This window comes from Thalassophryne amazonica, chromosome 20 (genome assembly GCF_902500255.1).
Source record: "Thalassophryne amazonica chromosome 20, fThaAma1.1, whole genome shotgun sequence".
NCBI lineage: Eukaryota > Metazoa > Chordata > Actinopteri > Batrachoidiformes > Batrachoididae > Thalassophryne > Thalassophryne amazonica.
The window spans coordinates 44,595,732-44,611,436 of NC_047122.1; the positions used below are offsets into that span (position 1 = coordinate 44,595,732).

At 43.3% G+C, this 15,705-nt stretch overlaps 1 protein-coding gene across 2 annotated transcripts in view; it reads left to right on the forward strand.

The window, feature by feature from the left end:
• Nucleotides 1-5,039: 5,039 nt before the first annotated feature.
• Nucleotides 5,040-15,705, forward strand: part of LOC117502263 (Y+L amino acid transporter 2-like) — a 35,701-nt gene continuing 25,035 nt past the window's right edge. For both annotated transcript variants that reach the window (XM_034161308.1, XM_034161309.1), the window contains exon 1: nt 5,040-5,119. The gene's annotated coding sequence lies outside the window, so the exon portion shown is untranslated. The remainder of the gene's footprint in view (nt 5,120-15,705) is intronic.

Consider the following 15,705-nt stretch of genomic DNA (forward strand, 5'->3'; position numbering starts at 1 on the left):
GGTCAGATGAGACCAAAATAGAGGTTTTTGGTATCAACTCCACTTGCCCTGTTTGAAAGATGAGAGCAACCCCAAGAACACCGTCCCAACCGTGAACCGTGGAAACATAATTTTTCAGGGTGCTTTTCTGCAAATGGGACAGGACAACTGCACCGTATTGAAGGGAGGATGGATGGGGTGTTGTATTGTGAAATTTTGGCAAGAAACCTCCTTCCCTCAATAAGAACATTGAAGATGAGTCATGGCTGGGTCTTTAGCATGACAATGAGCTGAAACACAGCCAGGGCAACGAAGGAATGGTTCCATAAGAAGCATTTCAAGGTCCTGGAGTGGCCTTGCCAGTCTCCAGACCTGAAATCAATAGAAAATCTTTGGAGGGAGATAGGGAAAGATCTGGAGAAGATCTGTATGGAGGAGTGGACCAAAATCCCTGATGCAGTGTGCAAAATTGGTCAAGAACTACAGGAAACATCTGACCTCTGTAAATGCAAACAAAGGTTTCTGTACCAAATATTAAGGTCTGTTTTTCAATTGTGTGTTTTTCACCTGTTTTGGTCATTCATAAGCTGAGGAATACGATTATTTGGTTATGTAAAAAATCCAACATGGCTGCCGAGGCTGATCAGCCATAGACATGCTACACACCTTAAATATAAATTATTTTACAATCCAGTGAAAGGTTTTAGTTTATTCAGATGTATTTTTCTACATTTTATTTCTTTTCCCATTAACTGTGAATGAAACACTGACTTGAGCAGGAACAATGGTGGCCCTTATTCGTCAGCAGCCATCTTCGATTTTCTACATGACCAAATGGTCTGATAAATTGAAATATAAATGAAGAAATGGCTTTCCTGGCTGTGAAATCCTTGGGTTGGACCCAAATGTTGTCATATCCCTTTCAGTATATGAGTTACTGCACCTTATAGGAAAGGGGGTGAGCCTGGTTGCCATCTTGAAGTTCCTGGACAAAGCTGTGTGATTATGATTTCTAAGCAACTCAGCTGTATTCCTCAGCCTATGAATGACTAAATTGGGTGGTAAAAAGGCTTATTTTTATGCAAACGCAAGACAAAAAGGATCCATTTTAGGTAAATTGGCCATTTTTTTAAATTTTGGTGGCCATCTTGGATTCTGTACAAAATTCCAGATGGCCAAAAATAAATTTTAATTAGGCTGGTGAAAGTTAAAAGAATCAGTTGAGAAAACCTTGATAGAACAAAACACTAATTATTACCTGGCTCAAACCTGTCTAATGTGTGTACAACCAGCCAAACAGGTGTCAAAGTGCTGTGATGTAATCATTTTGTGGCTCTAATACAGTCATGTACACTGGAAGCTAAAGTGTCATTGCAGTGTCAATAGGCATTTCTGTTTGTTCGAACAACCCAACAGGTTTTTCGGTGCTGTCACTTCAGTCACATCTGCATTTCAAACAGGTGAGTTATACAGATGATTATGACTATATATAACTAAGTCAGTGCTACACAAGTAATGCTGCAGGTTTTTTCATCTACCTGTACTAGCAAGTTGATATACAAGAACCTTTTGAACAAAAGTTCTTTAATTTCTGGGTGTTCATTTGGGTATAATTATGCAATTATGTAAAGTCTCTGTAGTCCTAGACTTCTTAAAGTTTTGCATAATAAATTGTACAGTTGCTTGTGATACCGTGAATCTTTCTGAGATCTCTCCTATGAAGCAACCGGATGAGCTGAGGTCCAGACTTGTGCTCTGCAAGCCTTGGCTTAATTCTATAGGTTTTTTTCTTCTTCTCCCTCTCGTTCTCCTTCTTCTACTCCTCCTCTACTTCTAACCACTGGTTTTGCATAAAGGACATGTCACACCGACATAATAACAATTTAGATTTAGGCCGTTAATGACCATCTAATGATACACCAGGTTTACTTTGTGCACTTCTGTGACTGGTTTCAAAGTATTCAGCATTCGCAACAAACAGCTACAGAGACTGCCAAAAACAGAATACTCGTTTTTCCAAGTGTTTCCGACAGCATTTATGTAGCTTTGAGCAAAACGTCCCAGGGCGCGCTTGAATGGAATGTAGCTGCTAATTTTAAGAACAGAGCCACAGATTAATTGCTAAGTTTACATAAGTGTGATGTTGTGTTATGAAAACTCATATTTAAGTGATTACAGTTTTGATGCAGTCACAGTAAAAGCAGCAGTCGCTCTCCAGTGTGAGAAGACTTAGTGCACGTACACGTTAAAAACAGCCTGTTAAAAACAGTTTTTGCTAGAGGCTCAGCTTTGGCACTCTTATGTGTTGTCATCATTATAACTGTGAAAAATGTAAGAAATACATCTCTGTGATCAGACAGCCTGAAAAACAGTGGAGAGATCAGCGCGTGTGTTAAAACAGTGTGGTGCTCCACAGACATCAAAATCCGAAATCCGACAGACTCTCTCAAAGTAAAATAAATATAAAAACTACTAGCTCCACTGAGGAGAACAAAATACAAAAGGGGGGAAACTGAACAGGGCATTCACCCACTTATAGAATGATTTCCAAGATTAAACTTGTAAAGTCCACTAAAGAAGTTCTTACACACGGATCATGAGTGCGATTGCCAGCCGGAGAACAATGTGCAGGTCCGCTATAAGTCCTCATGCATAGTTGCACATGATCACCAACCGAAGAACAATCACAAGGTCCACTATAAGTCCTCATGCACAGATTGCACACACAATCGCTGGCCAGAGAACAGTGTCAGACTGCAGCTCCCCAGTCGGCTCCTCAAGTTCTGTCACAATTCTGGCATGTTTGATAGGATGTTCATTATCTCCTGAAAATAAGGTATTCTGACTTTTTCCAATGTAAGAAATACATCTGTGAGCTCAGGCAGCCTGCAAAAACAGCGTCATGGAAACATCCCACGTCCATGTTCACGGCGGCAGTAAAATAGCATCCGGTAACACAAATGGCAACGTCACCACTTGTTAGGTTCCAAAATCCGACATACTGAAAAAGTTAAGCATCCCGGGGTGGTGTCTCATCTCCTCTCTGTACATCCTCTGTAAATCCGAGCATCACTTTCAAATGAAAGCTCAGAAGCTTCATTAACGTTAAATAACGTGGCATGTCCTTTGAAGGTCCAGGGCCACTAAGCTTTTTAAGATTTAAGGCATAAAAAGAACTTTCTTTGGCACCACTGTAATTTTATTTATTACCCTTTAAATATGAGATTCATAATATGACATGACTAGTGCAATCAAAATTTGCATTGTTTAGAAAAATTTAGAATTTCCCCTGAAGGGTAAATTTTCAACAGAACAGATGGCCTTGAACTACTTATGGGAACAAAGGTAGAGACCCATACAGCTGATGACACTGACATAATACGTAGATCACGTGGGGGCTTTCTCCAGACTTGCGCATGGGATTCTGGGAAGGACGTGACAGCCAATCAAAGTAGAGAGACACCATGACATCACTGGCTGTTCTCTCTGGCTGATAATCCAACATGGCAGATAACACGTCAAAACTGACTTTTCTGTGTGCATCTAACATGTTTCTCAATATTATGTAAAAGTCAGAATACACATTTTAACATTTTGACATACGAGGTCTGTCCAAAAAGTAACGGACCTTTTTATTTTTTTCAAAAACTATATGGATTTGAATCACATGTGATTGCATCAGCCAAGCTTGAACCTTCATGCGCATGCGTGAGTTTTTTCACGCCTGTCGGTTGCGTCATTCGCCTGTGGGCAGGCTTTGAGTGAGCACTGGTCCACCCCCCTCGTCGGATTTTTATTGTCAGGGAAATGGCTGAGAGGCTGCCGCCCTGCTCCATGAAATTTTTTTCAGAAACTGTTAGAGACAGCTAATTGGAAACCATTCGAAAGATTCAGATGGCTTTCAGTGAAGATTCTGTCGGCGTCACATGGATTAAGGAGTGTTAAAACCTTTTTAAAGACGGCCCACAGCGGCGGAGGGTGCGTGGCGCACCGAGAGGCCATCGACAGGCTGGAACGACCAGATCATTTCCAAACTGAACGCTGTGTTGATCCGGGACATCGTGTGACTACCACAGAAATGACAAGAGAGCCTGAACATAGCACTTTTGTGGCACATTCCACTGTTACAGAAGATTTTGTAATTAAAGACGTGCGGAGGATTTCTCGCGTTGGCACAGAGCCGCTCATGGCGCACAAAAAAAAAAAAAAAAACACCTCCGTGTTGGAAGTCTCACAGGACATGTTGTGGCATGTCCAGCTGTTACACAATTTCTCGGATACTCACTTGACTGAAAAGCCATCGAAAGCCGTCTGAATCTTCTGAATGGTTTCCAACACGGAGGTGTTTTTTTGTTGTGCACCATGAGTGGCTCCGTGCCGACGCGCAAAATCCTCCACACGTCTTTCATCACAAAATCTCCTGTAACAGTGGAATGTGCCGCAAAAGTGCTATGTTCAGGCTCTGTTGCCATGTCTGTGGTAGTCACACGATGTCACGATGTCCCGGATCAACACAGCCGACAGAATCTTCACCGAAAGCCATCTGAGGGGGGGTGGACCAGTGCTCACTCAAAGCCTGCCCACAGGTGAATGACGCAACCGACAGGCGTGAAAAAACTCACGCATGCGCACGAAGGTTCAAGCTTGGCTGATGCAATCACACGTGATTCAAATCCATATAGTTTTTGAAAAAAATAAAAAGGTCCGTTACTTTTTGGACAGACCTCGTATTCACCATCAAAATCCATTTTCGTGTGGTTTCTATTTTGATGGTTATGTTTTTAGGGCTTTATTTGTTTCCCTTGCACCTTTGGTTGTCTTGTTATTGTGATTGTACTTGAATGGGAGACCTCTTTGGAACACCAGCAACTGTGTGTTTCTCCAGGTAAAACTGAAGTTGTTTCTTAACTCAAGTACCACAGTAACCACACCACATAGACTTATTTTCCGTTTAGCCTTGGGCTCAGGTTTTATTTTCTGTCGCCTTATGTTCATGCTTTGTCCTTCTTCAGCTTCCTTAGTTACTGCACCTACACTAAGCAGTTCATTGGCTGTTTATATTCTCATCTGTTCTTAGTTCCTTGCCATTTGATTCTCACTCATGCTCTGTGATCTCTGTGGTTCCCGTGTCCCCACGTTTGTGAGTATTTTGTGCAGTTATTGCTATTCCAGCCCCTCGTAAACGTTTCTTTGTTTTACTAAGTGTCTTTCTTCTGTGGGTGTTGAGCTCTGTTTTTCTCTGTGTGGACTTTTAACAACTTGGAATTCACCTGTAAGTAAATTGCCTACGGTTGGAACTTAGCCTTTGAGTTTGGCTGCCTGCATTCTGGAGCTTGTTTTGGACTATTTATTGTCACGTTTCTGTCCTGTGTGGGTTCCAGTTTGTATGTTGTCCCCTTGTCTTTTCTTTCAGTCTGCCTTGGTCTTGTCTTTCTAGTTTTATTTTTGGCCACTTGATTATTTTCATTCTACTTTGGTTCTTATTATCTGGTTCATGTATTATTTTGTGGTCCCTGGTTTTGGTTCTTTATTGTCGTCTTGGTATTTTGTATTGCATTTTCAGTTCAGCCATTTATTGCTTTTCTTTGTTTGCTGTAGTCATGAGTTTCATTCTGGGTTACCTTTTATTTTTCATGTATGTATTGGTTATCTACATTTGTAATTATGTATTCTCTGGTTTTGCTTATTATGTATCTCCAGCGTTTTGTATCTGATTATGTTCTATTTGTGATTCATTGCATTTTCTGTTTATTGGTTATTTTGCATTGTCATCTTATTATCGGTCATTGCATTTATTTTTATACTTTATTCATTGTCAGTTCTGTCCCTGTTATTATTATTATTGATCTCCTGGTTTTCCACTTTATTGATTAGTCACATTATTTCATAGTTCTTTCCCCTTTTGTTTTGCTCACTTTAATTATTGTCTGCCTAAGAACGTCTCATTTTCATGTTAATTTTCCAGTCATTTAGTTCTTTTGGTTTGTCTGCATTGCGTTTTCCTTCCTCATTCTCTTGCACCGGCTCCTAATCTGTCAGCCACGCCTCCGTTCCAGATCCTTCGTCCTCACGTGCACCTTGTTTTCCTGTCACCGCCTTCCTTATTTAAGCTAAAGCTGTTCACTCCCTCATTGCTCGTTTGTTGATGTTTATCACTTACCAGCACCTCGTCTCTGTCCTGTTATTGCCACACCGTGTTTTGACTCTGCTCCGTGTACAGGATCCTGTTTTTTGGCGCAGCTCTGAAAACCCAGTTTGCTCGTGTACTGACCCTGTTTGTTTTATGACCACATCTTCTGTCTCGCCTCTGCCTGGTACTTTTGCTCCGCGGACTGCCTTCCTGATTACCGAACGCCTGCCTGTAATAAAGACATATTTGTACTCATACATCCTGTTTGAGAGCCTGCATTTGTGCCCAGCCTCTGTCTGTGCCTCGTCTTCACGCAGCCTGACTATTTATAACCATAACAGAATCAAACGGCAAAATAATTACAAGCTCTGCATGTAGCTTCCCCGACTTGGTGGCTTTTAAAGCCTTTTGGGAGAAGTTCAGACTATGCTTCAACTCCTTCCAATGCTGTTACACTCCCAGTAAGCAGCAGGACTTTTTGAGTCAAACCTGGGATTTATTTGATGCTAACAAGTGGGCTTTTGAACTCTTCCCAGAACATCTTGATTTAGAGGGTCTGTTAGACCAAAAATGACTTCCTGAATGGGCTGGGGACCCCCCCAAAAAATATTTTTAGTTACATGTCTCTAAACATGCCATTGTAGACGGCTGTAGGCAGTCCTCCAGTCCCTCCCTCCTGAATAGTCAGTCATTTTCCAAAAGGGCCCTATCTGCAAATTTGGATCGACAGGCTCTTAGAACAGTTTTTTCCCAAATTGACCTATTTGTTTGATTGCTTCCACTACGCATACACCCCCAAGAAAAGATGTGACATTTTGGATCAAGCCTAAAACTTGGTGGAGGGTAATCCCTGAGTATTTAACTATTTTCCTGCTCTTTATGAATTGGATTCCCTGTTTGAGGTGGATGGAATCTCGGATTAGGTCTGGGATCCAGAGAAGCATCTGCTGGCTGAAGCCTCAAAGCCTCCATTTGATTACACCTGCTTGGATTCAGAGAATGAATTTTTGTCAGATTTTTGTCGGAGGGAGACTACATATTGGATCCGGTGGAGGACTTTGAGGCTTGGCACCTCCTGAACACTGCAGAGGTATTTTTACAGATCAGGGATTTATATCTGGACTATTTAGATGCATTGATCTTGTAGAGCAATCAGTTGAGAACATTACCCAGGCAGAACCAGACCTCATGACTGCTGACCCAGACCTTCACCACATTCGGACTCGGTTTATTCAATGACAGGTCCCTGCATACATTGACAACCCAGTCAACTTTTTATACTCACCTGATCCCCAGGACTCATGAATAAAACCCTCCCTAGGGGCCACGACTGGTACGACTGCCACTCCCACTCCACCTTCCTTAGTCTTCCCTGCCTAGCTTTTACCTCCCCCCTTGACTGACACACAAATTGACATGACACACACACTGCATACCACCACAATGCCGCCATCACACATGACAAACACGCAAGACCCCTAAGAAAAACTTGTTCTCGAGACCCCTGCTTTGTTCTCCCATCTCAGTTACATCACACCAATGTTCTGTAGCCCCTCCTACTGTCAGTCAGACCGACACGACAGCCATAACACATCCCATTACTCCACATCTCACTACACCACACATCACCACATCGCAAGTACGCTCCACCACACCATACCTAGCAACCCCTCCCACCGCTAATTCTCCCATGACTGACCCAACTGTAGTCCAAAATGTGATCACGTCAGTCCAACACTCTGTAGCCAGTTTGTAGTCACTGCTCCCACAGCCATCCAGCCTACAGACTGGTCTCCAGCTCTCCATTTCAGGTTCAGCTTTCCACTCCTCCACAGTCAATGAGTTTCTCATCTCCGCCACAGTCATTGTTTCACCCGTCTCCTTCTCCTCCAACATTGCCTCTGTTGCCTGAACCAGGAACACCACCACAACCTTTGCCTTCACCGGATGTCCCCTGAGGTTTGGGAGGGGCACCTAAGAGTAAGCAGAAACACCGGGCTAAGTCCAGCTGTAAAACCCACCATCGGGCTTGGGGTGGGTGGGTTGAGGCCCTCCAGCCATAACCGCCTGGGTTGGTGGTCCAGGCTGAATGTGAATTAACTCTGACTCTGTGTTCCGTCTCGGGGGGGGGGGGTCATTTAGCAGAACCCAAGGAGGGGTCCAGGGGCTACTGGTCCCTACAGCCCTGGAAAAGCCCACAGACTCGGCTACTGATGACAACACGGGTTTGGAGAGAGCTCTTGTCTGGTCTTTCAGCATCGACAATTTCAGTTGGCTGGCTTCATGTCAGGAGCCGTCCACCTCTGAACTGGTCGAGGGGGACAAGATGGCGCCAGCATGTACCGGTAGTCATCTACCTGCTCTGCGTTTTCAGTTGGCTATTGCTGTATTGTTATTTATTCTGTGTGAAAGCATCACTGGATTGCTAGTGTATGATCGCCAGGCACTCATTTATCTCAAACTTTCTCACGAGCTGGTTTTAAGGAACAGTTTTGGGGACCAAACATCCAGACTCCCTCCTCCCTTGAGCTCTGTACCTGCTTACCTGCTGCGCTCACCTGTCTTCATGCGGAGGAAGCGACCCAGAAAGCGCCAGAAACGCGGAGGTGTCCTTGTCAAAATTAAGGCTCACTGGAGGTCCAACCGTGGAATTGTCCCTCTCTTCAGGACTCCTGGATTCCCAGTAATTAGAAGATTGTATGGGTTACGATGGATCCAGCCCGTGATCCCTGCACGTTTGGACACCGGCCTGCGTCATCTGCCGCTTGTAGCACCTCAACTCAAACGCCGGGCGAAGCGCCGCGGGGTGGATTTTGGCGCCCTCCGGCCGCTGTGCCGCTGCTCCTCGCGGGTCTGTGAAACTGTGTCATTACGCCTTGGCCTGTTGAATGCTAGATCGCTAGCTAACAAAACATTTTTATTTAAAGATTTCTTTACATCACGCAAACTGGATATAATGCTGCTCACAGAGACCTGGCTCCAAGTCGGTGAGTCTTCACCTTTTTCCGAGCTTTTACCCCCTGCATGCCTTTACTTTAGTATGCCTCGGATGACTGGCAGAGGCGGTGGGCTCGCTACTGTATATAAAGAAAGCTACACCTGTCGGCAGGTACCGGCAGATCTGTTCTCCAGCTTTGAACTGCAGACTTTTGTGATAAGCTCTCATACTCCAGTCCTGCGCGCACTGGTGTATCGCCCTCCAAAGCCAAATAAAGACTTCATTCAGGACTTTACTGACTTTGTGGCCAGCTTATCATTGAATTACGATCACTTTCTGATTGTTGAGGATTTTAATATCAATCAATGAATCAATTTTATTTATATAGCACCAAATCACAACAAACAGTTGCCCCAAGGCGCTTTATATTGTAAGGCAAGGCCATACAATAATTATGTAAAACCCCAACGGTTAAAACGACCCCCTGTGAGCAAGCACTTGGCGACAGTGGGAAGGAAAAACTCCCTTTTAACAGGAAGAAACCTCCAGCAGAACCAGGCTCAGGGAGGGGCAGTCTTCTGCTGGGACTGGCTGGGGCTGAGGGAGAGAACCAGGAAAAAGACATGCTGTGGAGGGGAGCAGAGATCAATCACTAATGATTAAATGCAGAGTGGTGCATACAGAGCAAAAAGAGAAAGAAACACTCAGTGCATCATGGGAACCCCCAGCAGTCTAAGTCTATAGCAGCATAACTAAGGGATGGTTCAGGGTCACCTGATCCAGCCCTAACTATAAGCTTTAGCAAAAAGGAAAGTTTTAAGCCTAATCTTAAAAGTAGAGAGGGTGTCTGTCTCCCTGATCTGAATTGGGAGCTGGTTCCACAGGAGAGGAGCCTGAAAGCTGAAGGCTCTGCCTCCCATTCTACTCTTACAAACCCTAGGAACTACAAGTAAGCCTGCAGTCTGAGAGCGAAGCGCTCTATTGGGGTGATATGGTACTATGAGGTCCCTAAGATAAGATGGGACCTGATTATTCAAAACCTTATAAGTAAGAAGAAGAATTTTAAATTCTATTCTAGAATTAACAGGAAGCCAATGAAGAGAGGCCAATATGGGTGAGATATGCTCTCTCCTTCTAGTCCCCGTTAGTACTCTAGCTGCAGCATTTTGAATTAAATGAAGGCTTTTCAGGGAACTTTTAGGACAACCTGATAATAATGAATTACAATAGTCCGGCCTAGAGGAAATAAATGCATGAATTAGTTTTTCAGCATCACTCTGAGACAAGACCTTTCTAATTTTAGAGATATTGCGTAAATGCAAAAAAGCAGTCCTACATATTTGTTTAATATGCGCTTTGAATGACATATCCTGATCAAAAATTACTCCAAGATTTCTCACAGTATTGCTAGAGGTCAGGGTAATGCCATCCAGAGTAAGGATCTGGTTAGACACCATGTTTCTAAGATTTGTGGGGCCAAGTACAATAACTTCAGTTTTATCTGAGTTTAAAAGCAGAAAATTATAGGTCATCCATGTCTTTATGTCTGTAAGACAATCCTGCAGTTTAGCTAATTGGTGTGTGCCCTCTGGCTTCATGGATAGATAAAGCTGGGTATCATCTGCATAACAATGAAAATTTAAGCAATGCCGTCTAATAATACTGCCTAAGGGAAGCATGTATAAAGTGAATAAAATTGGTCCTAGCACAGAACCTTGTGGAACTCCGTAATTAACCTTAGTCTGTGAAGATTCCCCATTTACATGAACAAATTGTAATCTATTAGATAAATATTATTCAAACCACCGCATCGCAGTGCCTTTAATACCTATGGCATGCTCTAATCTCTGTAATAAAATTTTATGGTCAACAGTATCAAAAGCAGCACTGAGGTCTAACAGAACAAGCACAGAGATGAGTCCACTGTCCGAGGCCATAAGAAGATCATTTGTAACCTTTACTAATGCTGTTTTTGTACTATGATGAATTCTAAAACCTGACTGAAACTCTTCAAATAGACCATTCCTCTGCAGATGATCAGTTAGCTGTTTTACAACTACCCTTTCAAGAATTTTTGAGAGAAAAGGAAGGTTGGAGATTGGCCTATAATTAGCTAAGATAGCTGGGTCAAGTGATGGCTTTTTAAGTAATGGTTTAATTACTGCCACCTTAAAAGCCTGTGGTACATAGCCAACTAATAAAGATAGATTGATCATATTTAAGATCGAAGCATTAAATAATGGTAGGGCTTCCTTGAGCAGCCTGGTAGGAATGGGGTCTAATAGACATGTTGATGGTTTGGATGAAGTAACTAATGAAAATAACTCAGAACAATCTGAGAGAAAGAGTCTAACCAAATACCGGCATCACTGAAAGCAGCCAAATATAATGATACGTCTTTGGGATGGTTATGAGTCATTTTTTCTCTAATAGTTAAAATTTTATTAGCAAAGAAAGTCATGAAGTCATTACTAGTTAAAGTTAAAGGAATACTCGGCTCAATAGAGCTCTGACTCTTTGTCAGCCTGGCTACAGTGCTGAAAAGAAACCTGGGGTTGTTCTTATTTTCTTCAATTAGTGATGAGTAGTAAGATGTCCTAGCTTTACGGACGGCTTTTTTATAGAGCAACAGACTCTTTTTCCAGGCTAAGTGAAGATCTTCTAAATTAGTGAGAGGCCATTTCCTCTCCAACTTACGGGTTATCTGCTTTAAGCTGCAAGTTTGTGAGTTATACCACAGAGTCAGGCACTTCTGATTTAAAGCTCTCTTTTTCAGAGGAGCTACAGCATCCAAAGTTGTCTTCAATGAGGATGTAAAACTATTGACGAGATACTCTATCTCACTTACAGAGTTTAGGTAGCTACTCTGCACTGTGTTGGTATATGGCATTAGAGAACATAAAGAAGGAATTGTATCCTTAAACCTAGTTACAGCGCTTTCTGAAAGACTTCTAGTGTAATGAAACTTATTCCCCACTGCTGGGTAGTCCATCAGAGTAAATGTAAATGTTATTAAGAAATGATCAGACAGAAGGGAGTTTTCAGGGAATACTGTTAAGTCTTCAATTTCCATACCATAAGTCAGAACAAGATCTAAGATATGATTAAAGTGGTGGGTGGACTCATTTACATTTTGAGCAAAGCCAATTGAGTCTAATAATAGATTAAATGCAGTGTTGAGGCTGTCATTCTCAGCATCTGTGTGGATGTTAAAATCGCCTACTATAATTATCTTATCTGAGCTAAGCACTAAGTCAGACAAAAGGTCTGAAAATTCACAGAGAAACTCACAGTAACGACCAGGTGGACGATAGATAATAACAAATAAAACTGGTTTTTGGGACTTCCAATTTGGATGGACAAGACTAAGAGTCAAGCTTTCAAATGAATTAAAGCTCTGTCTGGGTTTTTGTTTAATTAATAAGCTGGAATGGAAGATTGCTGCTAATCCTCCGCCTCGGCCCGTGCTACGAGCGTTCTGGCAGTTAGTGTGACTCGGGGGAGTTGACTCATTTAAACTAACATATTCATCCTGCTGTATCCAGGTTTCTGTAAGGCAGAATAAATCAATATGTTGATCAATTATTATATCATTTACTAACAGGGACTTAGAAGAGAGAGACCTAATGTTTAATAGACCACATTTAACTGTTTTAGTCTGTGGTGCAGTTGAAGGTGCTATATTATTTTTTCTTTTTGAATTTTTATGCTTAAATAGATTTTTGCTGGTTATTGGTGGTCTAGGAGCAGGCACTGTCTCTACAGGGATGGGGTAATGAGGGGATGGCAGGGGGAGAGAAGCTGCAGAGAGGTGTGTAAGACTACGACTCTGCTTCCTGGTCCCAACCCTGGATAGTCACGGTTTGGAGGATTTAAGAAAATTGGCCAGATTTCTAGAAATGAGAGCTGCTCCATCCAAAGTGGGATGGATGCCGTCTCTCCTAACAAGACCAGGTTTTCCCCAGAAGCTTTGCCAATTATCTATGAAGCCCACCTCATTTTTTGGACACCACTCAGACAGCCAGCAATTCAAGGAGAACATGCGGCTAAACATGTCACTCCCGGTCCGACTGGGGAGGGGCCCAGAGAAAACTACAGAGTCCGACATTGTTTTTGCAAAGTTACACACCGATTCAATGTTAATTTTAGTGACCTCCGATTGGCGTAACCGGGTGTCATTACTGCCGACGTGAATTACAATCTTACCAAATTTACACTTAGCCTTAGCCAGCAGTTTCAAATTTCCTTCAATGTCGCCTGCTCTGGCCCCCGGAAGACAATTGACTAACTTCACATTTCTCAAAACAGAGTCGCCAATAACCAGAGTCTGAGCCTCGGCGGGTGTGTCGTCGAGTGGGGAAAAACGGTTAGAGATGTGAACGGGTTGGCGGTGTACACGGGGCTTCTGTTTAGGGCTATGCTTCCTCCTCACAGTCACCCAGTCAGCCTGCTTTCCCGGATGCTCGGGATCTGCCAGAGGAAAACTAACGGCGGCTAAGCTACCTTGGTCTGCACCGACTACAGGGGCCTGGCTAGCTGTAGAATTTTCCACGGTGCGGAGCTGAGTCTCCAATTCGCCCAGCCTGGCCTCCAAAGCTACGAATAAGCTACACTTATTACAAGTACCATTACTGCTAAAGGAGGCCGAGGAATAACTAAACATTTCACACCCAGAGCAGAAAAGTGCGGGAGAGACAGGACAAGCCGCCATGCTAAACCGGCTAAGAGCTAGTAGCTGCGCTAAGCTAGCGGATTCCTAAAAACACACAAAGTGAATAATGTGTAAATAATTTAGAGGTGATTCAGCAGAGGGAGTGCTTTAGTTAAGGCACGTGAAGATTACACTGTGAACCAAATCGTTATCTAGGTAACTAGATCAATCTAACTGCGCAGATTTAACAGATACAGCAAAACACCGCTGTGCTCCGGAACAGGAAGTGATACAATACCGCAGTGAGAGCCAACCACCTGGGCGAAGACGACGAAGAAGAGGAGGAAAACGTTGCCACAAACAGCGGGAGAAGAGGAAAACTAGAAGGGTGGAAATGAGAGTGGGGACTTTGAATGTTGGTAGTATGACTGGTAAAGGGAGAGAGCTGGCTGATATGATGGAGAGGAGAAAGGTAGACATATTGTGTGTGCAAGAGACCAAGTGGAAGGGAAGTAAGAGCAGGAGCATCGGCGGTGGGTACAAGTTGTTGTACCATGGTGAGGACAGGAAGAGAAATGGTGTTGGGGTCATTTTAAAGGAAGAGTATGTTAAAAGTGTGTTGGAGGTTAAGCGAGTGTCTGACAGGGTGATGAGTGTGAAGTTGGAAATTGAAGGGGTGATGATGAATATCATCACTGCATATGCCCCACAGGTAGGTTGTGAGATGAAGGAGAAAGAAGATTTCTGGAGTGTATTAGATGAGGTGGTGGCTAGTGTGCCCAAGCATGAAAGAGTGGTGATAGGAGCAGACTTCCATGGGCATGTTGGTGAAGGGAACAGAGGTGATGAGGAAGTAATGGGTAGATATGGTATCAAGGATAGGAATGGGGAAGGACAGATGGTAGTTGATTTTGCAAAAAGGATGGAAATGGCTGTGGTGAATACCTACTTTAAGAAAAGGGAGGAGCACAGGGTAACATATAAGAGTGGAGGAAGGTGCACACAGGTGGACTACATTCTTTATAGGAGATGCAAGCTAAAAGAAATCACAGACTGTAAGGTGGTAGCAGGAGAGAGTGTCACTAGACAGCATAGGATGGTTGTTTGTAGGATGACTTTAGAGGTAAAGAAGAAGAAGAGAGTGAGAGCTCAACAAAGGATCAGATGGTGGAAGCTGAAGGAGGAAGACTGTTGTGTGAAATTTAGCGAGCAGGTGAGAGAAGCACTAGTTGGAGGGGAAGCAATTTTGGACAACTGGAAAAGTACTGCAGATGTGGTGAGGGAGACAGCTAGGGCAGTACTGGGTATGACATCTGGACAGTGGAAGGAAGACAAGGAGACTTGGTGGTGGGATGAAGAGGTCCAGGAAAGCATAAGGAGAAAGAGGTTGGCGAAAAAGTTTTGGGATAGTCGGAGAGATGAAGAAAGTAGACAGGAGTACAAGGAGATGCGGCGTAAGGCGAGAAGAGAAGTGGCAAAAGCAAAGGAAAAGGCATATTGCGAGCTGTACAAGAAGTTGAATAGTAAGGAAGGAGAAAAGGACTTGTATCGATTGGCCAGACAAAGGGACAGAGCTGGAAAGGATGTGCAGCAGGTTAGGGTGGTAAAAGATGCACATGGTAATGTGCTGACAAGTGAGGAGTGTGTGCTGAGAAGGTGGAGGGAATATTTTGAAGAGTTGATGAATAAAAAAAATGAGCGAGAGAAAAGGCTGGATGATGTGGCGAGAGTAAATCAGGAAGTAAAAGAGATTAGCAAGGAAGAAGTGAGGGCTGCTATGAAGAGGATGAAGAGTGGAAAGGCAGTTGGTCCAGATGACATACCAGTGGAGGCATGGAAATGTCTAGGAGAGATAGCAGTAGAGTTTCTAACCAGATTGTTTAATAAAATCTTGGAAAGTGAGAGGATGCCTGAGGAGTGGAGACGAAGTGTGCTGGTTCCTATTTTCAAGAACAAGGGTGATGTGCAGAGCTGCAGTAACTACAGAGGCATAAAGCTGATCAGCCA